The 27,834-nt window shown below is 46.5% G+C and overlaps 1 protein-coding gene across 2 annotated transcripts in view; it reads right to left on the bottom strand.

Annotated features, from left to right (window-relative positions):
- The window catches only part of LOC138541388 (volume-regulated anion channel subunit LRRC8C), a 235,826-nt gene that overhangs the window by 134,193 nt on the left and 73,799 nt on the right, over window positions 1-27,834 (bottom strand). Inside the window, exon 3 of one of the 2 annotated variants that reach the window (XM_069641754.1) lies at window positions 6,066-6,144. The exons of the other annotated variant lie outside the window; for it this stretch is intronic. The gene's annotated coding sequence lies outside the window, so the exon portion shown is untranslated. The remainder of the gene's footprint in view (window positions 1-6,065; window positions 6,145-27,834) is intronic. 2 annotated transcript variants of the gene reach the window in all.

The raw sequence follows: 27,834 nt of genomic DNA, 5'->3' as shown, positions 1-27,834 counted from the left end.
CTCGTAAGCATGGGGTCATACCTAAGGTTCAGATAATTTACACCTCCTGCTTTGGATGTGGAGTTTAGAACCTCATAACCCAAATAGGTTAGTGCAGTAACCCTTTCTAACCGCTTATGCCCCACCTTCCAATTAATCATTTTTTGGTCTTGTTTTCGTTGAAAAGATAAGCTAGATTTTGCCCATTTATCTTTAACGCATAACTATGGAAGAGTGCCAGTTTATGCCGTAATCCCAGGGCTGTGAGGTCGACCAACACTACATCATCCGCAAAAGCGATCCAGTCCAGTGTTGCCGACACCAACTTTTACTGTGTTTGTTGTTCACCCCTCCCAAATTTTATCAATGTCAGCGGTATACAGGTTGTAGAGGGTTGGGGCCATGACACACCCCTGTCTTAACTCCACATGAGTCTCTGTGAGAGGTGTCATGGTTCCTTCCTAGTTCAATCTGACTCTAATTGTTGTTCCCGTGTGGCGCAACCTTAGCATTTTCACCATAGTTAGCGGAATCCCATACCTAACCAGCTTGTCCCACAAACGAGCACAGCTGATGGTGTCAAAGGCACTAGCCGTATCAATTGAAGCCATGTACAGGGTCCAGAATGATTTGTTCTTCACTGCTGTTCTTATGTGGGCTAGGGTGAATGAATTTAAAGGAGTCCCCATGCCTGTATGGAAACCTATCTGTGACTCTGACAGAATGCCTTGTGCATTTATTTCTCTTTTAAGGTCTCTTAGTAGCAGGGTCCCAAAAATGTTACTACTGGAATCAAGGAGAGCTATCGGTCTAAAATTCGCTGGGTTTAATTTGTCCCCCTTTTTGTAAATTGGAACAATGTGAGATTGTCTCCACGTATCTGGGACTCTTAGAGTGTCATGTATATATTGAAAGAGATCCCATAACTTACCTCCGACATCTGCATCAATGGGAAGTTTTGTCTTGGATTCATCCAAACTGAGAGAAAACTGTTCCTTTTCAGGTTCCACCACTGTATGTGTGGGCAGGTTTTTGGGTGGTCCCACTCAATATTAAAGGTTGCTCACTTCCCTGGTTTACTGTCACGACATGGGTGGGTGAGACCATCTTAAATCTCACCTTCATCCACACACTGTGGGTTGGGAGCATGGCTCTCGCCTGTTCTGTGCTATTCTCTGGTGGTTCTGGCACAGGGCCTGTTGATTCTAGGATGTTCTCCGTTTCAGCCAGCCTCTCTTTTCTTTGTATTTGTTATAGGAAATACAGGCCCAATGTCTTCACGTTTTCCTTGATAACTAAAGGAGGGATACTGTCAGGGCTTGGGGCTCTTGAGGCTTTTGCTTTTCCGATTGCCCACACCACATCTACTCGATCCCAAGGGCATTTTACTTCCTCCTGGGCCCCCTCTTTCAGACTATTAAAGGTTCTTTGTCAGGGATCGTGTATTTCTTCACAAAAAACTGAACCCAATCCTTAGATGGAATTTGGCACTCTTCTTTATATTTATACTATTTCCTTTTGTTACACCTGCCATTATTGACCAAAACTTTCCTGCCTCCTTTTTTTTACCAGGAAGTCACCATCTCTTGGTTTCTTTGGATTATTGTTTCCCTTCTAATCCCTTTAAGAACCTGTCTATAATAGGTCATGATCCTCTTCTTATTCTCTAGGAATAAATTAAAGAAAACTGAGTTTAGCCTTCACGCATTAATCTCTGCTCTTCTATTCTTTTTTAAGTCCATCATTTTTCCATCAAAGGTATTCAAATGTGTCTATTTTCCCAACAACTGACCGTTCTTGGTGATAGATTTCAAGCAAATTTGCAGCAACTCATTGTAGTTCCAAGCTGTTAATTGGAAACCATTTTCCACCATAATTCTTGTTTGTTTTTCCCATGCCACCGTAAATTCCCTAACTGCCTTGTTGTTCCACCCTATCGCTGCCAATGCCCTGGTAACCTCAACAAAGCTCATAAGAGGGTGTATTTTGTGCATACTCTGGGATACATTTAAATTGTAGAATAGTGGGAAGTAGTCACTATCACTAGCTTCCCCTCGGACTATCACATCATTTCTTTTAAATAAATCTGCCAAAACAAAAAAGGTGATCAATCCATGATACATGCCCTCCCATCCTCCAGGTGTAAACGTTTGTTGTATCCCCAGCTGGCTGACAGGGCCAAAGATCCCACTGCTCAGGAAAATGTCTCCATAGTGCTCCCAGATAGTCTTTCTTTGATACTACAGTTTCTCCTCTTCTTCTATTCTTTATCGGTTTTGTCTCTACACAGCACCCATTGAAATTTCCTGCTATTAGTATTGTAGTATTTCATTCTTTCTCTAGCCATTCTTCAAGTAGTATTCCTAGCTCATTTTGCAGCTCCAGCATGTGTTTTTGGGATGTGTTTCCATACATATTCATTGTTAGGAGATTTGTCTCATGAGAAGTCATATTGATGGCTATAGCGATGAGATGAGGTGAATTTATCTTCAGCTCGTGATGTATCGCATCCCGCCTTTGATCAACAGCTATGATCAACCCTCCTTTTGGTCGCCCCAGATTTCCCTGGACTGCCGATTCGCAGTAGGTTCTGTACCCCTTGAGTTCCAGTTGTTCACTCACCATAATCTCTTAGAGGATGATCACATTTGACTTCATGGGCAGTTTCCTTTAGTTTCTGGAATCCACAGATGTTCCAAGTGGTAATCTTAAGATCACTCCTGTTAAAGTTTCTGCTGGGCCTTTTTGACCATCTGCAGCATCTCCAGGGCCCCCAACAACCAAGTCCAGTCATCCCCGTTCACCCTTAGGCCTGCCAAAGCAACTTTTCCTGCAGTCTTGCTATGCAGGGTATTAGGTGTTGGCAACGGATTTAGGTATTCTTGTATTTCTTCTTGTGCGTTCATTTCTCGTAGATGAATGCCTAGGGTTTTAAGGGCTTCTCTGTTACTCCAAACCATCTGTGCCACCAGATTGGAAGCAAAGTAGAAAACGGATCATTCTGCGCCTGTCTTTGGGAACGCCACTCGCAAGATATCCTCCGATCTTAATGCTCTTAACTGAGGGACTGCTTGGAACCCTTTTATTATTGCCCCTCTGTTCAGGTGCAGTTTGTTATCCGATCTCCAACCCATTTCAGTGCCCTGGAAGGTGTTTCTTTCAGTTTCCACCAGCTTATCCACCCTTTGGTTGCCTATTGGTTCTACTGCTTTTTCTTCCGGGGATCCCTTTTTGGTACCATATTTCTCCTGTTCCAATCGAGGTACCACCGGTGGTGTTGCTGGCAAATCTTCCCTGTTGCTTACCTCTAGCAGTGTTTCATTCTCTTCCTGTTCGTTGTTTAGGGAAGCTTGTTTCTTGTTTCTTTTTTTTTGTCCAGAAAGTTTGTTATTTTTGACTGCTTTTTTCCAGTATTTCCTTCTTTTGCTTGATAGTCCCCTAACTGCGTTTTTCCACTTCCTTTTTCGGAATTGTTCTTTGTCTTCCCTCCAATTCTTAGTCCTTCTCCAAACTGCTTAGTCTTAGATCTTTTATTTATGTTCAGCGCTGGTTGGTTCTTGTTTTTTTTCTTCTTTTTTTGGTTTTTCCTCTTCCTCTTTTGTTGTTTTGTTGTTGCCCAACCTTCTTGATTTTGCGATGGCTCCATGTTTTCCTCTTGTATTTCCAGGGAACAATCTAGTTCTATGACCTCCCCCCCTCTTTCCTGCTCCTCCTCCCTTTCCACTTGTGCACAAAGTGGTGATAATGAGTTTAGCCGTTTCTGTTCCTCAGTGAGGAGCCTCTCTTCTCTGTCTGGCTCCACCCATCCCGTGGATGTTTCTATCCACAACCTTGTTTCAATGCCCTTGGTGGCTTTCTTATTTCCAGCCCCCTGATTGATTTCAGCTTCCATATCTTTACAACAGGGTTCCACCAATGTTACCTTGTCATGTTTATTTGCCATCAATGTGTTCAATCCTTGCTCCACCACTTTTAGTTAACCTGCATTTCCCTGCACCAGATATTTAATGTTGTCATATAGTTGCAGCATAGATTCCAGGACCAGGTGTAATGCTGAGATGGAGGCTGGTCCTAGGGTATCCATTTGTTGCATGATATTTGACACCCGTCTCATCTAAATGTTTTTGTCGTAAAGCAGTTATCATTTATTACACGGGTCTGCTTTTTAGTCTGCTTTTGTTGGTCCTGTCTTTGCTCTTGTGTAGTACTATTTAATGGGCTATTTTGATGGACTTGTCCTTCATTGGAGGCATGTTCCCCTCCTCTCAATGATGTTCGATAATACCTCTGTGTAATCCCTTCAATGTCGACATAAATATTTGCACACATCCATACCAGCAGACATAATGCTCATACACCCCCCCATGCACAGACACAGAGGCACAAGTACACGCACAGGCAAGCACACACACATGTGCTGATACTCTGAAGATGTCACATACATATTTAGAGGTTCACACACAGATCTGCAAACACATGATCACACAGGTTCTGCCCCCCTCTCTCTGTCTTGCTCTTTCTCTCTATCTAACACACACGAGCACAGGCCCATAGATAGAGACACACACATTCAGGTAAGCACAGCATCCATTCACTAAAAGCTTGCACTCTGATCTGCCTCAAATGCTCACCTGTTCCACTCTGTCTACAGTTGAATTGGACCCTGCACAACAGTTTAGCCAGGAGCAACAGCCTTGCCATCATGGAGACCCCTTTGCGTAGTGTAGAGCTGTAGGTATGGAGTCCACTGTCACCCATGGTCCAGTATTCCATTTCGTCATTTACCTCAGACCTTCAGTATCCCCCCACTCTGATCCCAGCCTTTCCCAACTCTACTCTTGAAAAGGAGAAGATCGGAGCCGGAGGGTTCTCTGAGACATACATGTGTAAGAGGTTAGCCCTTCAAGTAGCAGACTCCCTTAATTCTGGGGGCACTGCCAGTCTTCTCTCGTGACCTCGCCTGTAACCTGGACCAGATTGCAGGTGGATGGATTGGGCATAGAGTCACAGGAGGGGGCATGATCCGAGGGTTGGGCGGTGACTATGCCAAAGGCTACACAGTCCTTTTGGAAATCAGACAGTCTAGGTCAGCAAACAGGCAATGAGAATGTGTGCAACCCAGGGGTGTTTCTAAGTCTGGAAAAGATCTGGGGCCTCGCTAATGTCAGGACTGTCAGGACTGGGGGCTAGCTAGCCTTTTGGTTGTAACCCCTGAGCTTCTATCCGGGGTTACAACCAAAAGACTTGGGGCTATAGCCCCCTTATCCCCCCTCCCCCAAATACGCCTTTGGTGCTACAGCCGATGGTGTAACGTCACAAACATGATCTATACTGTTTACAACATGTCATTGTGTTCAATCGAAATCCGCCTTGGTTTCTTCCCTCCTCCATTACGTTTGCCGTCAGAGAACTGTCCTATCACCTTCAGGAGTATGAAGTAGTGAAAAATAACCCCAAACTCACAACTCCCACGCCCAAGAGAAAACAACAAATCAAGCCGCACAGTCCTAGCCAAGCGGGAGACAACGCGGTACCCAAAACCATCAAAAGCCACGCATGCATGTTCGCTGGCTTATTTCAGATCTAAAGTACAGTTTCCCAACGTCGCTGCCAAGTGGCGTGGTTCCCAATATTTGGGAACACGAGAGTCAGATGTAAAAATATCTAAAAAAAAAAGGCTATAAATAAATACATTATATGCCTGCACTTTGCACTGTGGATGCGTGCTCACCCACAAAGTGGCACCACTATTAACATAAACAACACAGTTAGCAAAAGTACACTGATGCAATGTCTATCAAGGCCCTCATCCGCGCTGCATTCTAATAATAATAATATATGACAGAGGAATGTCGCACGCCCACAGCTTCTCTGTATGATTAACAATTTCCTTAAATCCTTTATTTCATTTGCTGCAAATGGGGGATTTAGTAAGATCTTGACTTTTTACATCTAATGTCAGAAAAAAGAAATTACTGTCTCCTGTAATAAAGAAATACATTAAAAGAAAACTAGACTTTTTTTAAAACGGTGAGATCTGCATAAAACAATGGAGTCATACGAGAGTAACAGTTCACCTTGCATACCTTTCATCCTCACATAGTTCCCTTTAGGTTTGATTGAGCTTGTCTGATCATATTTTCACTTCAATTATTGTTCGAAAGCCTTTTTTAAAAGAAAATAAAAACAAGCATAGCAGTAATGAGAATAGAGCTACGACGGCCTCATATACACAATGTGTTGCTGGACTTCAATCACAAATGCTGTTTATAAAACAAATTTTTAGAGCCAAAATAATGAAAATAGTTGTGTTCAGTGTAGGAGACATACGTGAAACGACACCAACCCTTTACAAATACAAGTTTTCTGCGTCTATGAATTCCATATTGTGATCATCTTTACAGGCCTACAGCAACAGCTGAACCCACATGCAGCAGTGTTGGGAGGAAATCCAGAAACTGGGGGACAAGTGTCCTTTGCTGCAATGCCAACAACACAGTTATGTTTCCACCCTTCTACTTCTGGTCGTTTTTATTTAGCTTTTTCTATCATAAATGAAAGACTGCAAGTTACACAATGTAGAGACAAATACAGGACTGAGTAGACTATGCCGCCTGGCATGAGACTTATTGAGAGCTATACCAGAATGCAAAGGAAAGGCTAAGCCTGGCATGGGACTTCTTGAGAGCTATGCCAGCATGCAAAGGAAAGGCTACGCCTGGCATGGGACTTCTTGAGAACTATGCCAGAATGCAAGGGAAAAGCTACGTCTGGCATAGGATATCTTAAGAGCTATGCCAGCATGCAAAGGAAAGGCTAAACCTGGCATGGGACTTCTTGAGAGCTATGCCAGCATGCAAAGGAAAGGCTAAGCCTGGCATGGGACGTCTTGAGAGTCATGCCAGAATGCAAAGGAAATGCTATGCCTGGCATGGGACTTCTTGAGAACTATGCCAGAATGCAAGGGAAAAGCTACGCCTGGCATGGGAGATCTTAAGAGCTATGCCAGCATGCAAAGGAAAGGCTAAGCCTGACATGGGACTTCTTGAGAGCTATGCCAGCATGCAAAGGAAAGGCTAAGCCTGGCATGGGACTTCTTGAGAGTCATGCCAGAATGCAAAGAAAAGGCTACGCCTGGCATGGGACTTCTTGAGAACTATGCCAGAATGCAAGGGAAAAGCTACGCCTGGCATGGGAGATCTTAAGAGCTATGCCAGCATGCAAAGGAAAGGCTAAGCCTGGAATGGGACTGTTAGGCGGAAACCTGTGCAGTTCCCTCTGGGACCACTGCAAAAGATTTAGGACTACAGGTGTTTGGCAGTAAACCCACTTGGTAGCAGTCTGTACCACACAGATTCACTTGGTAGCTGTGGCTTAGCAGTCAGACTCCTCTCAAGAAGAGTCAAGCAGTATGTGGAGTATACAATATAGGGCAATTCTTCACAGTAAGACAAGCAAACACGCAACAAGGCTTAGTGTAAAGATATTAGGGTATTTATTTATAACAGAACATCTATGGAAAACACTATAGCACTATCTCGGCAAACAATTCAATTACAATTACTCTACGAAGAAGAAACGATCAATCCCCCTAACAATAGTTCGACAAGTCTAGGTTCTACCGGTATCACTTATTTTCAGACAGAGGTGTATACCTCAACCTAGATGGCACTCTAATATCAGTTAGGATGGGAGAGAAAAATAGGCAGGTTACGAAGTCAACACGGTTCAATACTTTACGGGAAAAATGCAAGGCAAGAAGACAAGAACCACAATAGATCATAAAGTTCAGAGGCCAGGCCCACTCGGAGAGAGGCAAGGCGATTTGTCCCAAAAAGTCTCTTTGTGGAAATGCGCTCGAGCCTGTGTAGCAAATTGTTATCGGCAGATTGAACCAGTTCAGAACAATACGTGAGAAAGCTTGGAGGCGACCCAACGGAAAGGAGAGGATTAAGACACCTCACTCGAACCGATCGAAAGGGACGCCAGGCGGACACGGTACCTTGTTTGTGGAGGCAGCTCCGGCGGGGGCAGTTGTTCCTGGTGGTGGATGCACGTCGGGTCTTTGCCAAGAGTAGAGGTGATCTCGTCGTCGAAGAAAAGTGAAGTCCGGTGCACCACCAGGGAAGAGACCAGCCGCGGAGTGCTCCGTCACAAGGCACCACCTTTTGGTCACGGTACAGGGGTAGTGGCTATCCGGTTGCCGAGGTGCTCTGCACGGGCAATTCGACCACTGCGTCCTGAGGCGAAGAAAAAGCAAAGGGGACTGGTTGTTCCCACCAGTCAGGGGAAGAGACTCTCTGTCGTCGGGAAGTGGTGAGTCGGTTCCGCAGGGCTCCACCGGAGGTGTCGTCGTGCAGGTCGGCTCAGCGTTACCCTCGTCGGATTCTTAGGTCCTGTGGCGACTTCTGAAGATCCAGTCCCAAAAGCCCTGCTTTTATGCAGAAAGTCCCCATTCATTCAGCCTAGCTGTCAATCAACACACGCTAACTGTACAGAGGCCCGCCAAAAGTGGAACAAAGGGCTCGACCTTTGGTTTAGGAGTCACAGAGATGAACACAGACGCCATTTTAAAAACCGAGTTCTGGCAGAAAATACCATCCGATAAACTTATTTAAGATAAGTAGACCGGTGGTACGTTAGAGATTAATGAGGAAACGTATCAATCTCCAACAATGGGACGAATCCCATAGGGTTATGTTCGGGGTCGAACATAACAAGTAGTTTCCACTGCCACCAGCCAAAACTCGACGAGGGGGGACGGGACAGTGCCCCCTCGAATAACAGATCCAGGAGTAATCGAATTACCCCTACTAGTACGTCCACAATAAGATGGTTTGTACTAGTTCTGTTAGTAAATTTAGGTCTAGTAAAGCCAATGGGGACTTTACATGCCCGGGGAGACAGTAGTCAGTCCCCGGGTATGGAGTCTATGGTGGAGGTCCGCTAGGACGCCCCAGTGTTACGGCACATAGGGTGCGGTGTAACACACATAGAAAAACATATGAGACCCTATGGAGTAAAAGACCCCATAGCCCATAGAACACATTGACATTCAAAGGAATTACACACATTCTGTCCAAGAGTGGGAGGAAAAGAGTCTCACTCTTGGCAGGATGGAAAAAACAAACTCCAGAAATCCAGCAAAGCTGCTGGGGGACTCACTAGGTTAGGAAATTCAGCCTAAACAGAGAATTCTCCCTAACACTCGCCCCCCCAGACTAAGGGACAGGAGGATTTAATCCACTCCTGGATGAATCTCATACCTCTAGTCGATGACATACATCCTAGAGAGACCATCAGCATTTTGGTGGTGACATCCTGACCTGTGCTCAATGGTGAAATCAAACCCTTGCAGGCAGATCGACCATCTCAATAGTTTTGGGTTTTCCCCTTTCATTTGCATTAACCATCTCAATGGTTGGTGGTCAGTCTGAATGACAAAAGTAGAACCATACAAGTACAGCCTAAACTTCTTCAGAACCCACACGATAGCAAAGCACTCTCTTTCGATTGTTGCCCACCTTGTTTCAGGATCCTTCAGCTTGCGGCTGATGAAGCAAACTGGGAGCTCCCTACCTTTCCCATCCAGTTGACTGAGTACGGCACCTATCCCTAAATTTGAAGCATCTGTCTGCACAATGAAGTGTTGGCGGTAATCAGGAGCTCTGAGTACTGGGGCTTGGCAAAGAGCCTTTTTCAGGTTTTCAAACGCCTGATTGCACTCCTCGTTCCATTTAACCTTTTTAGGAAATTTGGGCGAGGAGATGACATTCAGTGGAGAAGCTATGGTCCCATAGTTCTCTATGAAATTCCTGTAATATCCAGTGAGGCCTAGGAAGGCTCTCACTTGGGTTTGAGTAGTAGGTGTTGTCCAATTTTGCACAGCTTCAATCTTACTGAGCAAAGGCCTTATTTCTCCACCTCCTACCTCATGTCCAAGATAGACTACCTTACTCTGTCCAATTTGGCATTTACTCGCCTTTATGGTCAGATTGGCTCGTCCAAGAGCCCGCAAAACATCTCTCAGGTGGTTTACATGTTCTTCCCAGGAATTGCTGAACACTGCGATTTCATCCAAGTATGCCATGCAGAAGTCCTCCATCCCATTCAGAACCTGGTTTACCATCCGTTGAAACGTAGCAGATGCATTCTTCAATCCGAAAGGCATTACCTTAAACTGGTATAAGAATGAATGCAGTTTTCTCCTTGGCATGGTCTGTCAGGGCTATTTGCCAATAGCCTGACGTCAAGTCAAATGTGCTGAGGAATTTGGCGGCGCCAAGTTTATCCACCAACTCATCTGTTCTTGGCAAAGGGTGGGCATCAGTCTTGGTGACTGCATTTAGAGCTCTATAATCCACGCAGAATCTAAGATCTTTAGATCCGGCCTTTGGTACTAACACAACTGGGCTAGACCATGGACTAGTAGAGGGCTCTATTACCCCGAGAACAAGCATCTTGCTGACCTCACGTTTGATGTGGGTTTGTACGTTTTCTGACATTCGGTATCCTCTGCTTTTGACTGGCAGACAGTCACCAGTGAGTATGTCATGTTGGCCCCAAGGGGTCAAGCCTGGTGAAAGCGAAAACAGAGAGGCAAACTGATTCAACATAGATTTGCACTCTTCTTGTTGCTCGGGTGTCAGATTGGAGGAGAGATTTACTCCTTCAATTTTTTCGTCCTAAGGTAAGCCTCGGAGGAGATCCGGAAGAGCTTCACTCTCTTCTTCTTCCTCGGATGATGCTAGAAGCAACGCTCCTACATCAGGTCGTGAGACATACGCTTTGAGGCGGTTGGTGTGAAAGACTGTCGGAGCCTCCTTGGGATTGCCCAAGTCCACCAGATAGTTAACCTCTCCGAGTTTACCCACAACTCTGAAGGGTCCCATCCATTTATCGTGCAAGGCCCTCTGCCTTGTTGGGATCATAACGAGAACGAGCTGGTCTTGAGCGAACTCAACCATGTTAGCCTTTTGATCGTGCCAGTGCTTGACCAATGCTTGTCCAGCTTTCAAGTTATCGCTTGCTTCTGTCATCATGTGCGACATTCTCCTCCGGAGACCTATCACGTAGTCAGTCACTCTGACTGGCTTGGGGGAAGGAGCACTCTCCAACCCCTCCTTAATCAGGGCCAATGGACCTCTGACGAGATGACCATAGAGTAGTTCGAAGGGAGAGTAACCTACTCCCTCCTGAGGGACTTCTCTATAAGCAAAGAGAAGGTATGGCAGTAGAAGGTCCCACTTACGCTTAAGGGGTTCTTCTATAGCACCTATCATGCTCTTCATGGTTCGGTTGAACCGTTCTACCAACCCATTGGTCTGTGGGTGGTAAGCTGTTGAGAACGTGTAAGTAACTCCACAGGTTTTCCACATGGCTTTCATGTAGTGGAACATAAAGTTTGACCCCCTGTCAGAGATTACTTCCTTAGGAAACCCGGCCCTAGTAAAAATACCAAGGAGGGCCTTAGCCACAGCCGGAACTGTAACAGTCCTCATAGGAATTGCCTCAGGATACCTAGTAGCATGGTCTACTACAACAAGTATAAACCTGTTGCCTGAGAAGGTTGGAGGATCAAGGGGACCAACAATGTCAATCCCTACTCTCTCAAATGGGACTCCCACAACTGATAGAGGCACTAAAGGTGCCACATTCCTGGAGCCAACCTTACCAGAGGTCTGGCAGGTGTGGCAGCTCCTGCAGTGTTTTTCTACTTCGGCCCCCATCTTCGGCCAATAGAAGTAGAGAGAGAGCCTTTCCTTAGTCTTCTTGAAACTCAAGTGACCAGCCAAAGGAATCTCGTGGGCTAACTGCAAGAACTGTGGTCTGTTCTCTTGGGGTACTACAAGTCGTTTGTAGTCTCCAGGTGCAGACTCGGTCGGTTCACTGTAGAAGAGGCCATCTTCCCAGTGCAACCTGTATTTCCCAGGCTCTTGCCCTTCAGCCTGAGCTTCTGCTGGGTGGTGAAGACCTTCCAGAGTTGGACATTCTCTCTGTCCCTTACTGAAGACTGCCCTGCTGGGTCCACCTTCTGCCAGTAAAGACTGCAGCTCAGGATGGTCAACAGGATCCAGATCTCCAATGAGTTCCTGGCCTTCCATTAGCTCTTCCTCAGAGTCTAATTCTACCACACAGGGTTGTACCTCCCTCTCAGCCTCAGCTGGAGGTGGAGTTACGGGTGTAACTTTGGACAACTGCGGGGAAGTCCGTGTTGGCTGTACTGTAATGCCGCCTGCTGGTTTCGGAGCAGAAGTCTTAGGTTTCCCTTTCGCTTCTGGTTTTTTCGAGACAGCGGCTGACAATTCCAGTGGAGTAGGAGTGATTTCCTTCTTCATCATCTCCTGGAGAGTACCGCGCATGGTCCTCTCTCTTGCGGGTCTGGTTAGCTCCTGTAACCGTTTACTAGGCGGTCTGGGAGTATGCGATACAATTCCGAGAGTTTTCAAATCGTTACCCAACAGTATGTGTCCTGGTACCTCACTCTGTATGCTGACAGGTATCTTCACAGTCATGTCGTTACACTGGATGAGAACTGGTAATTGGGGAAGCATCTGCACAGGCCCTCCAGCTAACTTGGTGAGGCGTTTGGGTGCCTTAGCAACATCCTCAGCCTGAAAAAACGATTTATCCACCACAGTTATGCTGGCCCCAGTGTCCCTAATGGCAGGTGTCTCCTGACCATTCACCTGGACACTGTCCTTATAATACTCTTTAGTATTATCGGGGATAGAATTATAGACATCTAAATTCTGTTGTTCCCACAACCCCAGAGATACTAAAGAAACGCTGGCTGAGACTCCAATGGGTTCGTCAGCTAGCAGTAGAAAGTTTCCACTTGCCATTTGGACTTCCTCCTCTGGAGCGAAGGCTAAGGAGACAAGCTGGACCCCTGAAGGTTTACCCTTACATCTGGGATCTCCTTTCACGTGGTCAGTCGAGCCACAAACAAACCATTTACCAAATGCTTTTTGGAATGGTGGCTTGTTCTGACCTCCTTCCGGTTTGGCACCAGAAGACACACTATGCTGCTATGGTTTTCCCGGTGGCTTACCCTTCTGGTTTTGTTTGGGGCCCTCTTTGGAATTTGAGTTATTCAAATTCTCTTTTGAGTCTTTTTTAGGCTGTTTTCCCTCATCCTTTTTCTGAGTTGCCCCAGAATCCTTATGAGTAGCCCTCTTGGCAACCCAGAAGTCAGCAGCCTTAGCTAGCTTCCGGGAATCCAATTCCTTTGAATCAGCCAAGTGCTGTCTGAGCTCAGGAGAACAGGCATCATAAATAGACTCCAACATAAAAATATTCTTCATACCCTCATAAGTGTTCACTTTGTAACCCTTAATCCATCCCTCTAAGTTTTTCAACCCTTCACTCACCCAGGTAGCCCAAGGGGTACCATCATGCTTTTTGAGGGTTCTAAACCTCTTAAGATACTGGGAAGGGCTCTTCCCGAATATAGCCATCAAAGCTAGTTTCACACTTTCGTAATCCGTCTTATCCGCCTCCCCCAACTCCATTACCACATCAGTCGCAACAGGAGGGAGCCTAGAGAACAACCAGGGAAGTAAATCATTCCCGGTGATGTCCTGGAGCCCATGATTGTACTCAAACAGTTTTAACCAATCCAACACATCCAATCTCGGTTCATACATACCCACTAATTCCTTCGGCATCCGGGGTCTTTTGGGACTGGAGCTCCTAGAGGAACCAGAGGTGAGAGAAGCATTTTCTATAGACAACTTTTTCATCTCTAACTCGTGATTAAGTTCTATTTCTCTGAGTCTTAACTCCGCTTGCTTCTGCTCAGCCTGGGCATTCATCCGTCTGAACTCGAGCTCTTGGTTTCGTTCAGATTGGGCCAAGAACCGTTTGTATTCTAATTCGAGCTTCATTTTTTCAAGTTCAAAATAAGCAGGGTTACATGTGGGACCTGGTATGGGCCCCGTAGGCACAGCTGGTAAGGCAGGTAGAGGAGCAGGGGAGACAGTTTCGTTAGCCTCTCCGTCCTCGTCAGCCTCTTCATCGCTATCATCAGAATTACGATTCAGATCAACACCATCACTGTTATCTACAGTTGCTGGAGAAATTGGCTACTCTGAACCAGTACACAGACTTTGGTTCGCCAGCAATCTCTCTATTAGTTCTAACTTCTTGCCTCTTACAGGAAGATTCTCTTGCCTACAGAGAGCTCGCAAACTCTCAGTATTTTCATCTGACAAGGATTCTTGACTGTAAGTTTCCATCGTAGACATGTTTTTGAAAGTTGCTTTTTAGTGCTAAGCTTCGTGGTTAGTTATCCTAAAGTGTCGAAAAGCACTCTAAACTGTATACTCGATACAAATCCCACTGCTGTACACTAGTGTTAAGCGGAAACCTGTGCAGTTCCCTCTGGGACCACTGCAAAAGATTTAGGACTACAGGTGTTTGGCAGTAAACCCACTTGCTAGCAGTCTGTACCACACAGATTCACTTGGTAGCTGTGGCTGAGCAGTCAGACTTCTCTCAAGAAGAGTCAAGCAGTATGTGGAGTATACAATATAGGGCAATTCTTCACAGTAAGACAAGCAAACACGCAACGAGGCTTAGTGTAAAGATATTAGGATATTTATTTATAACAGAACATCTATGGAAAACACTATGGCACTATCACGGCAAACAATTCAATTACAATTACTCTACGAAGAAGAAACGATCAATCCCCCTAAACATAGTTCGACAAGTCTAGGTTCTACCGGTATCACTTATTTTCAGACAGAGGTGTATACCTCAACCTAGATGGCACTCTAATATCAGTTAGGGTGGGAGAGAAAAATAGGCAGGTTACGAAGTCAACACAGTTCAATACTTTACGGGAAAAATGCAAGGCAAGAAGACAAGAACCACAATAGATCATAAAGTTCAGAGGCCAGGCCCACTCGGAGAGAGGCAAGGCGATTTATCCCAGAAAGTCTCTTTGTGGAAATGCGCTCGAGCCTGTGTAGCAAATTGTTATCGGCAGATTGAACCAGTTCAGAACAATACGTGAGAAAGCTTGGAGGCGACCCAACGGAAAGGAGAGGATTAAGACACCTCACTCGAACCGATCGAAAGGGACGCCAGGCGGACACTGTACCTTGTTTGTGGAGGCAGCTCCAGCGGGGGCAGTTGTTCCTGGTGGTGGATGCATGTCGGGTCGAAGAAAAGTGAAGTCCGGTGCACCACCAAGGAAGAGACCAGCCGCGGAGTGCTCCGTCACAAGGCACCACCTTTTAGTCGCGGTACAGGGGTAGTGGCTATCCGGTTGCTGGGGTGCTCTGCACGGGCAATTCGACCACTGCGTCCTGAGGCGAAGAAAAAGCAAAGGGGACTGGTTGTTCCCACCAGTCAGGGGAAGAGACTCTCCGGCAGGGAGATCTCTTCTGTCATCGGGAAGTGGTGAGTCGGTTCCGCAGGGCTCCACCGGAGGTGTCGTCGTGCAGGTCGGCTCAGCGTTACCCTCGTCGGATTCTTAGGTCCTGTGGCGACTTCTGAAGATCCAGTCCCAAAAGCCCTGCTTTTATGCAGAAAACCCCCATTCATTCAGCCTAGCTGTCAATCAACACATGCTAAGTGGTGAGCGGGGAGGCTCACCACTTGGGCCAATCACACCAGAGTGAGACTGGAGTTGGCAAGGCAACTCGGTCCAGGGTGCCTAAACCCCCTCCCACACCCCTGTGGTAACCCCTTTGGAGGGTCTCTGTACAGAGGCCCGCCAAAAGTGGAACAAAGGGCTCAACCTTTGGTTTAGGAGTCACAGAGACGAACACAGACGCCATTTTAAAAACCGAGTTCTGGCAGAAAATACTATCCGATAAACTTATTTAAGATAAGTAGACCGGTGGTACGTTAGAGATTAACGTGGAAAAGTATCAATCTCCAACAATGGGACGAATCCCATAGGGTTATGTTCGGGTCGAACATAACAAGTAGTTTCCACTGCCACCAGCCAAAACTCAACGAGGGGGGACGGGACAGTGCCCCCTCGAATAACAGATCCAGGAGTAATCGAATTACCCCTACTAGTACTTCCACAATAAGATGGTTTGTACTAGTTCTGTTAGTAAATTTAGGTCTAGTAAAGCCAATGGGGACTTTACATGCGCGGGGAGACAGTAGTCAGTCCCCGGGTATGAAGTCTATGGTGGAGGTCCGCTAGGACGCCCCAGTGTTACGGCACGTAGGGTGCGGTGTAACACACATAGAAAAACATATGAGACCCTATGGAGTAAAAGACCCCATAGCCCATAGAACACATTGACATTCAAAGGAATTACAGACATTCACGTCCAAGAGTGGGAGGAAAAGAGTCTCACTCTTGGCAGGATGGAAAAAACAAACTCCAGAAATCCAGCAAAGCTGCTGGGGGACTCACTAGGTTAGGACATTCAGCCTAAACAGAGAATTCTCCCTAACAGGGACTTCTTGAGAGCTATGCCAGCATGCAAAGGAAAGGCTAAGCCTGGCATGGAACTTTATGAGAGCTATGCCAGCATCCATAGGAAAAGCTAAGCCTGTCATGGGACTTCTTGAGAGCTATGCCAGCATGCAAAGGAAAGGCTAAGCCTGGCATGGAACTTTATGAGAGCTATGCCAGCATCCATAGGAAAAGCTAAGCCTGTCATGGGACTTCTTGAGAGCTATGCCAGCATGCAAAGGAAAGGCTAAACCTGTCATGGAACTTTGTGAGAGCTATGAAAGCATGCAAAGGAAAAGCTGAGCCTGTCATGGGACTTTTTGAGAGCTATGCAAGAATTCAAAGGAAAAGCTGAGCCTGTCATGGGACTTCTTGAGAGCTATGCCACAATGCAAAGGAAAGGCAGTAATGAGAATAGAGCTACGACGGCCTCATATAAACAATGTGTTGCTGGACTTCAATCACAAATGCTGTTTATAAAACAAATTTTTAGAACCAAAATAATGAAAATAGTTGTGTTCAGTGTAGGAGACATACGTGAAACGACACCAACCCTTTACAAATACAAGTTTTCTGCGTCTATGAATTCCATATTGTGATCATCTTTACAGGCCTACAGCAACAACTGAACCCACATGCAGCAGTGTTGGGAGGAAATCCAGAAACTGGAGGACACGTGTCCTTTGCTGCAATGCCAACAACACAGTTATGTTTTCACCCTTCTACTTCTGGTCCTTTTTATTTAGCTTTTTCTATCATAAATGAAAGACTGCAAGTTACACAATGTAGAGACAAATACAGGACTGAATAAACTATGCCGCCTGGCATGAGACTTCTTGAGAGCTATGCCAGAATGCAAAGGAAAGGCTAAGCCTGGCATGGGACTTCTTGAGAGCCATGCTGGAATGCAAGGATAAGCTAAGCCCGGCATGGGACTTCTTGAGCGCCATGCCAGCATGCAAAGAAAAAGCTAAGCCTGGCAAGGGACTTCTTGAGAGCCATGCCGGAATGCAAAGGAAAGGCTACGCCTGGCATGGGACGTCTTGAGAACTATGCAGAACGCAAACGAAAAGCTAAGCCTTGAGAACTATGCCTGAATGCAAAGGAAAGGCTATGCCTAAGATGGGAGTTCTTGACAGCTATGCCAGCATGCAAAGGAAAGACTAAGGTGGGCATGGAATTTCTTGAGAGACAAGCCAGCATGCACAGGAAAGGCCAAGCCTGAAATGGGACTTCTTGAGAGCTATGCTAGAATACAAAGGAAAGGCTAAGCATGGCATGGAACTTTTTGAGAGCTATGCCAGAGTGCAAAGGAAACGACTAAGGCTGACATGGGACTTCTGGAAAGCTATGCCAGAAAGTACAGGAAAGGCCAAGCCTGATATGGGACTTCTTGGGAGCTATGCCAGAACACAAAGGAACGGCTAAGCCTGGCATGGGAATTTTTTAGAGCTATGCCAGAGTGCAAAGGAAACAACTAAGGGGACTTCTTGAAGGCTATCTATGCCAGAATGTACAGGAAAGGCCAAGCCTGATATGGGACTTCTTGGGAGCTATGCCAGAATACAAAGAAACGGCTAAGCATGGCATGGGACTTTTTGAGAGCTATGCCAGAAGGCAAAGGAAACGCCAAGGCAGTATGAAGCATGAACAAGAGAAACGGTTTTGTCTTCAAAATAGTGCCCTTCCATCCAGGGTTTCCCACAAAGGAAATAAATGTCCATATTTGGTCTTCTAGAGAATCTCAAACCGGAAGAGTAAATGTAAATATTCACTTCTCATACAGTGGACAAATCTAATGTTAAGTTTGGTGCTAAGCGTTTCAAACTTCTGGTAGATACATGAACTGAAGTACTGGGAGATTACACGATTTCCCAGGGTGCAATATTTAATCGTAGTGGGGAAAATGTGGGGCTAGAGCTTTGGCCCCCAGGGAATGCAGTGAACAACACAATCACCCTGAGCACTAAAGAGCTGAAAACACTAGACGTGGTTCTGAGTTTCCCTTTGGCACACGTGTTTTATGGGACATACACTCCTTTGGCGTGTACTCTTCTGAATGCTATGGATTGTTTTCTGGTATATGTAGCCATGTTGGGGATCCTGCACTTAGTAGGCTAGACTGCATTCTGTGGCGACTGCACAGATGTATGCAGTACATACTTTGAACAGATATTATTTACATGATGGCATCTAAGTTTAGCAGCTTACATTCTGAGAAATGCAGTCCTGTAGACTGCTGTGCTTAACCAAATATAAACAAGGCTGAGACCTGTATCTACATTGATGACATCAACACCTAGATATAAAAGCATAATTACTAACTTCACAAAATAATGAGCGTGTTGATTATCCAGAGCGTGGTTTAAGAACTATGGAATCAGGGGTTGATCTATATTCTTTTAATATCCTTGCCTTTGTGATGATGGCTCAACACAGATGTCAAGAAAGCAAAGAGAAATATAAGCACGATCACTTTTGATTGTTTTCAGAAAATGTGCATACACCAGCGCAAGGAAGTTATCTGTCTTTGGGAAAGAGTCATAGCATTAAAGAGTGTGCATATTCAGAGAGGATGGGGCATTTGTTAAGGTGGGCTACTGCTGAATGGGATCCATAAATACAGCATCACCTGATCATTGAGGGAAATACTCCTACACCATCAGGGGCACAATGGAATGTGTTACCCATTGCCGCTGTACCTAAGTACATACTAATGCATTCATTTCATTACAAGCTCATAAAGTAACCTAGCATGAACACAAAGAATGCCACCAACTGAACAGTACGTTCTCCCAGTATAAGACCATGGAATGCCTCAATAGTCCCAGCATATGATATGATAAGCCATTTATAACGTGCCCGTACACAAGTGTTTCTAGGCGTGACAAGACATGGGAGGGAAGACATAGAGAGGACAAAACAAACGATCTTACTAGGCCTTGTGTCTTTCAGATCGTGCAAGTGCAAAATGCAAAGTTCAGGGGGGAAGGGAGAGGGGAAGTGCGAGGGGGAGGGAAGAGGAAAGTGCAACCAGAGCAGCATTGCTCTAAGTGCAGCCAGGTCAATGCGGCTCTGGGCAAGTTCAAGGAGGCAGGGGGCTGAAGGGTTACAGTTACAGCCCCTACGTGTACGATAGGCCCAAAGGCAGTGCACGGGCTACTGGTCATGGAAGTGCCTGGTACCCAGTGAGACTCTCAGGGTAACAAGGCAACCAGTCAGCACAGAAGACAGGTAGGTCAGCCGGGGAGAGAGAGAGAGAAAGCAGAGGCAAAATGTAAGGTCTTGGGCTGCTTCCAGATCTTCAGGTGGTCCTGCTCAGGTTTGAGAGGGGAAGGGAGGCCATTCCAGAGAGAGGCACCTGCAGAGGAGAGAGATCTACCCCCCACTCTCTTGCTGGAGAAGCGTCTGACCATCAGAGAGTTGGAGGTGGCTGAGTGAAGTGCTTAAGAAAGAAGGTGTTTAGGAAGAGAGTTGGATGAAATGTGTGCCCCCGAAAGCTTTGTGGACGATGCAGAGGGTCTTGAACATGATCCTTGCAGCCACTTTGAGCCAGTGGATAGATTTCAGGGCTGGAGAGAAATGGTCCCTGGGCTTGAGGCCAGGGACAAGTCTCGTAGCCCTGTTCTGGATTAGTTGCAGAGGGAAGAGAGTAGAGGGAGGCAGATTGAGAAAGAGGCTGCTGCAGTAGTCCATCCTGGTGAGAATCAGGACTCATGAGACAGTGAGCTTCTGGGGGAAAGTGAGAACATGAAGAATACCTCTGAAGAGGTGGAGCTGGTAGTGGGATTTCTTGGCAAGTTCTGTGATGTGAGGAGAAAAGGAGAGAGTGGAGTCGAAGATGACACCAAGGTTTTTTGCTTCAGAGGAAGGCGAGGGAAGAGGGCCCAAGGAGGGCGGCTAGAGGGAAAGCGGGAGCAGGGATCCCAATGAGAAGGATCTCAGTCTTACTAGCATTAAGGCATAGATCGTTGGAGGCGCACCACTCCTGGATCGTGGATATAAAATCAGGAATGAGCGAGAGAAGGGTGGAGGCTATGGGGAGCCGGAAAGAGAGCTGAGCGTCATCCACATAACACTGAACGTTAGAGGAAAAGGTAGAGATAAGGTGGTCCAAAAGGGCCAAGGAGACATTGAGCGTGGGTGAGAGGTTCGCGCCCTGGGGAACACCACATGTGGAGAGAGAGCTGGTGGAGAGAAAGGACCTAGTTGGACCAGGGAGGGTCAGTCCAGGAGGAACGCGGTCAACCACGCCAGGGCCTGATCCGTGATGCCCAGGTTCTCATGGAGACGATTGGTCAGGATGGCGTGATTGACTGTGTCAAAAGCAGAGGAAATGTCAAGGAGGATGAGCACATTAGGAAGGCTAGAATCGAGATTAGTGAGTAGATATTCACAGGTGTTCCGGAGAGCAGTTTCTGTGCCTCTGAGACATCCAACAGATTCAGTGTGGAGGGTAAGCTGGGAGTTGGACAGCTTTTCCAGGAGTTTGCCCAGGAAAGAAGTGATAGCGATTGGGTGGTAGTTTGCCGGACAGGTAGGATCGGCAGAAGGCTTTTTCAGGAGGGGGTGCACAAGGGAGTGCTTGAGGGGAGAGGGAAACGTTCCAGTGGCAAAAGAGTGATTGCAGAATTCAGCCAAGGCTGGAGGGAGGATATCACTGTGGATTTTGATGGTTCTGGAGGAGCAGGGGAGCATCTGTTTGTATGACACTTTCACAGGACTTGTCTAGAAACATCATCAGGTGTGAATGGAGAGAAAGAGGAAAAAGGCGGGCGAGAGGGGTAGAGGGAGGGGAAGGGGAGAGAGATGACAGGATGTCCTGAGTTTTTGTGGTGAAGTGAGAAGCCAGAGCTGTAAAGAGGCCCTGGGAGGGAACAGGAGAGGTGAAGACTGCAGAAAGATTGGACAGCTACTTTCAGATTTTAAAGAGTTCAGGCATGTTGTTAGAGGCCACAGAGACTCGGGCTTGGATGTGAGCACTCTTCTTGGACAGGACAGAGAGCCTGTATTGCCTTTGGAGCGGGCGGCAGGCCAGTTTGTCAGTGGATGCACCCGATGCCCTCCACTTCCTCTCAGCCATGTTACACTTGTGTTTCAATGTGGTGAGGTCTTAATATCAAGAGCTGCACTTGGAGGTAGGCTTCAGTGGGATTCTTATGATAGGGGCAAGAACATCCTGAATTTTGGAGATAGAAAGATGCAGGTTAGAGAGGTTTGTGTCAGAGTGTGAGTCAGCCACAACCAAAGGAGAAGCAGAGAAAGTAGTGGCAAAGACATCCACTGACACACGCTTCATGGGCCGAATGACCGAGAAGGTGGGTGGCTGGGGTGGGCTTCCGCTGGGGGACAGAGAGCTTCAGGTCAAAGGAGAGCAGTAAGTGGTCAGTCCAAGAGCGAGGAGTAGTGAGAGGGTTCAAGAGGGGGATGTCTGATGAGATAAGAACATTGAAGGTGTACCTGGCAGGGTGCGTCAGAACAGAGGGTAGAATGGAAAGAGAGAGAGTGTTGCAGAGGTTGCGGAAGAGCCCTGAGAAGGGATTAGAAGCATCCAGGTGGATGTTGAGTTCTCCAAGGAGAAGTTGAGAGGTAGAGGCAAAGAGAGAAGAAGAGAGGTCAGCCCACTCTGAGAGGAAGAGGGCGACCTGGCCAGGTGGCCTGTAAATAGTGGCCACAGTCAGTGAGAGGCCAGTGGAGATAGAGAGCCTGCAGACCAGGCATTCAAAGGAGGAGTAGGCCTTTGTAGGAATGAGAGAAGCAGCAACCCACTCCAGAAAGATCAGAGCTATTCCACCTCTGGGACGGTTGGTTCTGGGTTCAGAGAGGATCTTGTAGCCGTCAGGGGGGAGAGTGTCAAAACTCGTGACAGAGCTGGCCGTGAACCATGTCTCGGTGAGAGCAAGGACAAACGGGTCAAGTTGTTCAAGGAGGTAGCAGGTGTCAGAGGAGTGTTTCACAGCAGAGCGAGAGTTGAGAGTAGCGACGTGGAGCAGGTTGCCACATTTGAAAGACTTTGGTGGAGGGGTAAAGGCTTGAGGTACGCCACACAGAGGTTGTAGAGGGGCCAGAGAGTGGGCAGAAGAGGTAGAAGGAGATGGCAAACTAGCCAGAGAGGATAATGAATGTTCCAGAGAGGTAGCAGAAGAAGGAGGTGGCAGAGGAGCCAGAGAGGTGCTGGTAGGAGTAGCAGGAGAAGGAAGGAAGTTGATAAGATGTGGGAGACACCTATCAAAAAGGAGGAGATTGGTCTGAGGGGCCTGGACCAAGACGGTGCCATTCAGATAGACATTAATGATGGCCTTGGAGGAGTGGAAGAAGGCTAAGATGACCTCCCACCGAGTGCCACCATTAATGGGAGAGGAGGTAAAAGCACAGAGAACAGAGACCATACAAGGGATCCGTAAGTCTGGAGATGGAACAATAAAGAGGATGTTGGTAAGAGTCTTTCTGAAGGAAGCACTGATGAAGGTATCAGCGATAGGGAGGCCTGGGTTGGAGACCAGATGTCCCTCTAGAACATCTTCCTTCCTGACCTAGTGAGAGGGATAGTATAGGAGATAGAGTAGAAGTCCGAGAAGATAGGGGAAACATAAAAAACACCATAGAGGGTGCAAGGAGGAACTAGGGGGAGGAGGGAGCGAAAGAGAGAGGAGAGATGCACAGCCCTTGCCATGCAATGCAAGATGCACAGAGGGGGTGGGGAGGTGTCGCATAGTATGGAACACACAGAAGGGGCAGACAGGTATGCTCAACAATACAAATGGTACCCCCAGCGGGGTGGGGTCCTAGAGAGTGGGAGAGAGCCCAAGGGACACAAATCACAGTACATCAGTAACCACGGTTAGGGGGAGACCTAGTGAGTGAGCGAGAGCCTAATGGACACAGATCACAGTACAATAGTAACTGCAAATGAGGTGACCTAGAGAAGGACACAAATCAGAAAGTACAGCTAACATTATGTCAGATGGTTAGGTGCAAGTACTCGCAAAGGCAGGGAAGTTTAATAGAGAGCAGTAATGGCTGCTCCCCCTTCCCGCACCTTTCTTGCCTTTCGGTCGCTGATGGTCAATGTCTGCGCGATTGCACTCTGCGCCGTCACCCCTTCGTCACCGAACTCCTGCATTGCACCACACTGCGGCCTTATCCTGCGAGGGTCCTTGAAGCAGAAGGTCTGCATAATGTCGTCTATAAGCCTGAAGGCCCTCCATGGTGTATAACGTGTTGCCCAAAAGGAGGGCTATGTTAATAGAGACTGCCCTGCCGCCTCCTTTGGGTGTACTGTGAACCAGGAATACACATTAGCATGAGCCTAGACCAGTGCAATGATCCAAAGCAAGAAGTGCAGAAAGGAGATGGACAATAGGTCATCTGGCACATGCCAGGGAAGCTCTTGAAATGAGCCAGAAACGCATTTCTTCACTCATGCCCTCACAGCAGGCAAATCACAAGTGGCTATGTAGGAACGTATCCTCGAGTACGGAGTGTCAATCTCATTGCAAAAACATAAAATGAATTGTTATTTGCGTTTACTTTTCCGGTTACTGAGCTAAATGTTGCCTCCAAAAACAATCAGTGACAAAGACACCGAGCATGTAGCTGAGCCCAGGAGGCTTCATGTATGCGGGCCCAGCTACCCTCTACACTCTCCACTCTTCCTCATAGGTTGCCTTGGCAACGGATGCACAAGAATTAACAACAGTGCGCTCTGTTCTTTATCATCTATTTTAAAATCTACTTTCCAGATCAGTGATGCAGTCAGACTGAATCCCTGACACTGAAAATGAATCAATTACTCTGAACACACATGACGAGAAAGAAAAGGCATGCAAAAGCAACACCGCAAGCTATTGATATCTAACACATTTCTCTCATAAGTGGGATTGCATATGTTTTCAAAAAATGATGAATGACCTTACATTTTCTGGTAGCACATCAGTGAAAGTGTTTGTGGATGCACTCCAAATGGACATCATATAAATGTGTGTATTTCTCTATGTTAAAAGCAAATGAAGTATGATCTACCATATAAAGCTACCAAACATGAGAAAACCTGCTGTAGGTCTGCGCTTTATAAACCCCGTACAGAAAGGGACTGTAAATACGAAATACTTTTCGTGAGCTACATCAATCACAAATTATTAATTACGGAACTTCTCAGGTACAGTGCCAACTCCATCTCAGGACCAGGGGCCTGCTTGGCCACAGTAGCAAAGCCTCTAATTTTGAGAGCTTGTCTCTCCCAAAATAGGACGCGGACGGGGGGGGGGGGTTAAGCAACCTAATCTAGTTTACCGAGTCTTCAATGTCTTTTGTCAGTGTTCACTGCAAACAACGGAGGACTTCTGCTCCTCACATGAGCCCCACACACCCGCCACCATGATAGCCAGGGGAGTAGAACCACAATCTCACTGCTTCCATCTGTGCCTCGCGAGGCTGCCCTGCCCTGCCCTGGACCAGCGCATGACGCATTCACTATCACCGACCGACAGAGCAGGGAAGCGCGGCACAGTCAGCATTCAACTCTCTTCCAACAGCACCACGGCTTTCCTGCCAGCAAGGCTGTATTGACGCACTTCATTTTGGGTTGGGATTGGGGCAACTTTAACACGTACTCCCTATGTGCCCACAGCGTCTGCCTGAAACTGGTAAGGGTCGAAGGTAGGGTGGCCAACTCTTTGATAGTATTTTGCGGGGCACTTTCCCACAAGGCGGCGATGATGTCACAAAGTCATTCACGTTTGGCTCGCCCCTTTTGTAATTTGCATTTTTTTTAATGGCTCCTTTAGAGCCTGCAGGTCGAGCTGTTACGCTCTGACACCAGAATTAATTGAAATGCAAATGGTTTGTCCTTGGGAGGTGATAGTCACGTTTTTTTAACTGCAAACATGACCATCACGACCCAGGAACAAACCATTACCATTTGAATAGAGCCAGGTGTCGAGCTTTACAGCTCGACCTGCAGGCTCTAAAGGAGCCAGGGCTGCAGAGCCGCAGGGGAAAGAAAGCAGCAGGCGGCAGCGCCGTGCTATTTAAATGCCCACTTCAGTTTGCAGAGTGGCTGGGATGGATGCAGGTTGTCCTGACGAAAGTCGGGACAACCTGCATCCCGCACAGCCACTCTGCAAATGGCGGGACAGAGTCCCTAATTGCGGGACAATCCCGCGAAAAGCGGGACAGTTGGCCACCCTAGTCAAAGGTCCATAAAGTTCAGAATGCCACTGGAGCAGAGGCGTAGACAGGGTAGGGCCTGAGCGGGCAAGGCCCACTCAAAATCTGTAAATGCCCACTCAGCAGCACTGTGGGCATATACAGATCTTAATGTCACTGCAGTGGGCCCAACTACATTAGCTCCAGGCCCCACTTGTTAGACTGTCCTGGCTACGCCTCTGCACTGGAGCACTGAAATAGCGTGCCATGCTTTAAGTGCGTGGATAATTAGGCCCTTTCTCCACTGGCAAGGGTCCACAATCCTGTTCTTTGACTCCCAAGAACCTCAACCACACAAAGATAACCGAGGGCGTGTGTCCAGTACTCATAGAGATTTGACTTCCTTTACTATAAGACATATGTATCTTTGACTGCTGTTGGGTTCCTCACCCCACGGTTTCTGTTTTCCCACAGGCCCCCAGAGGCTCATTAATTAAAGGGCATCCCCTCCCAACCATTCTCCATTGCAACAAATCAATTCTTTATTTCGGAAATAATACATTTCCATTAAATAACACATCTACACACATGCAAATTAAAAAACATTGATTTATATATATACATTTATCAATACCACAGCAAACAGCAAAAATAAATAATAATTCAAATAACCTCATAAAGTTAACAGTTCTAGCCTATCACCACCAAGCACCATCTAACTAGTTACTGTAAATAAGATGAAACCCTGAGTACTTGCAACTTTCCGATAGTTGAACGATACTGAAATCTGTCTAATGTGATCCTTCTTTAGATGTGGGAGAATCCATCTGTTTCTCAGTGCTCTACAAACAGGGCACAAGGAAACCAAATCTACAAGAGTTTCGCAAACATTTTTGCAATATGGACACCTTCCAGAGTCTTTTTTGCGCCATCTAACAGACACAGAAGCCAAAGGGATAATACTAATTCAAAACTTCATGATGAACGGTCTCTTATGGGGTTTCTGAATACGTTAAGATACAATTGGGGACCAAAGAATAGCTTCCCAGTCACATATTCACTATATCAGTAGCTTTTTCATTTAAAAAATGGCTCCTGGCCCATTCACCGGAAGTATGTTTGACTTTATCAAGATATCTGGCTACTATTGTCCCTCTATTATTCCCTGGATATCCACATCCAACGTTGTCATAACATGAGGTAGCCAGCCCCACGTTACGCCCTCACTTGGGTGGGTCATATCACAATTCATTTGAATATACAAAGCTCATTGGCTATGCTAATACAGATCCAAAACAAAATCGGCCTCAATTGAATATCATAGGGTGCAGGGACCTAGCTCCAATCATACTTGCGATAGATGGCACATGTGTGGCTAAAGACAGAAGTTTATTTAAAATTCTTCTCTCTTCTGCCTTTAAAGCACTTTAAACCAGAAAGCTCTCCTCAGAGCCAGAAAAAAGACTTGCTTGCAATAGCGATCCAGAGCACGTAAACCATGCAAAGCAGATCTTTGAAACCATCCATAGTTCCATGACACTCACCTGAGCAAAGACACCCATAATTCCTCCATTATACACTGAAGAACTTCAGAAATCCAAGGAGACATTGCCGATTAGTAAGCAAATCCAGTTTACAGGCCCTTCTCACAACAGCCACCACTTCTGCTTTAACCACAAGGAGTAGACCAATACACATGCCCTCCATGACAGCATCAGTCCATCGAAATAATGAAGTGATGTAATCCCTGCTGCCCTGGCCAGAGAATTAATTCTATGCAATCTTACTCCAATCCGCTCTATCTCCCTTAACTCTTTAAGTGCCCTTAGGATGTATATAAATGTAAAAAAAGGGGGCTTATTATTCCCTTAGGGCAGGGGTGTACAACCTGTTTAGATGGAGGGACGAATGTACCACACAGGTCCCATACACTGGGATGAACTATCCATGGGAATGAGTAGGTGGTGTGGGATCGGTACGTACATTTGAGTAAAAAAAAAAAAGAACAAGGTGTACTTTACTTTTTATTTACTACTTTTCTACTGTAACACTTGATAACTAACCTTTAAATGGCATTAACACCTTGACTTATTTGTATTATGGGACATAAATCATGTTTTTAATTAGAAGTTAAACTACACATATCTTTAACGCAAGACAAAGTGGACCACAAACGCTTCACACACCTGCCATGACAGACTTAGTGCCTGGCCGAGTGACTGTCTTTAGGCCAGGCCACGCTTTCTCATTAAACTCATGTGACTTGGAGGGCCATACAT

This window comes from Ambystoma mexicanum, chromosome 1q, assembly GCF_040938575.1.
Source record: "Ambystoma mexicanum isolate Mex_15411 chromosome 1q, UKY_AmexF1_1, whole genome shotgun sequence".
NCBI lineage: Eukaryota > Metazoa > Chordata > Amphibia > Caudata > Ambystomatidae > Ambystoma > Ambystoma mexicanum.
This window is presented reverse-complemented; position numbering and strand designations above follow the sequence as displayed.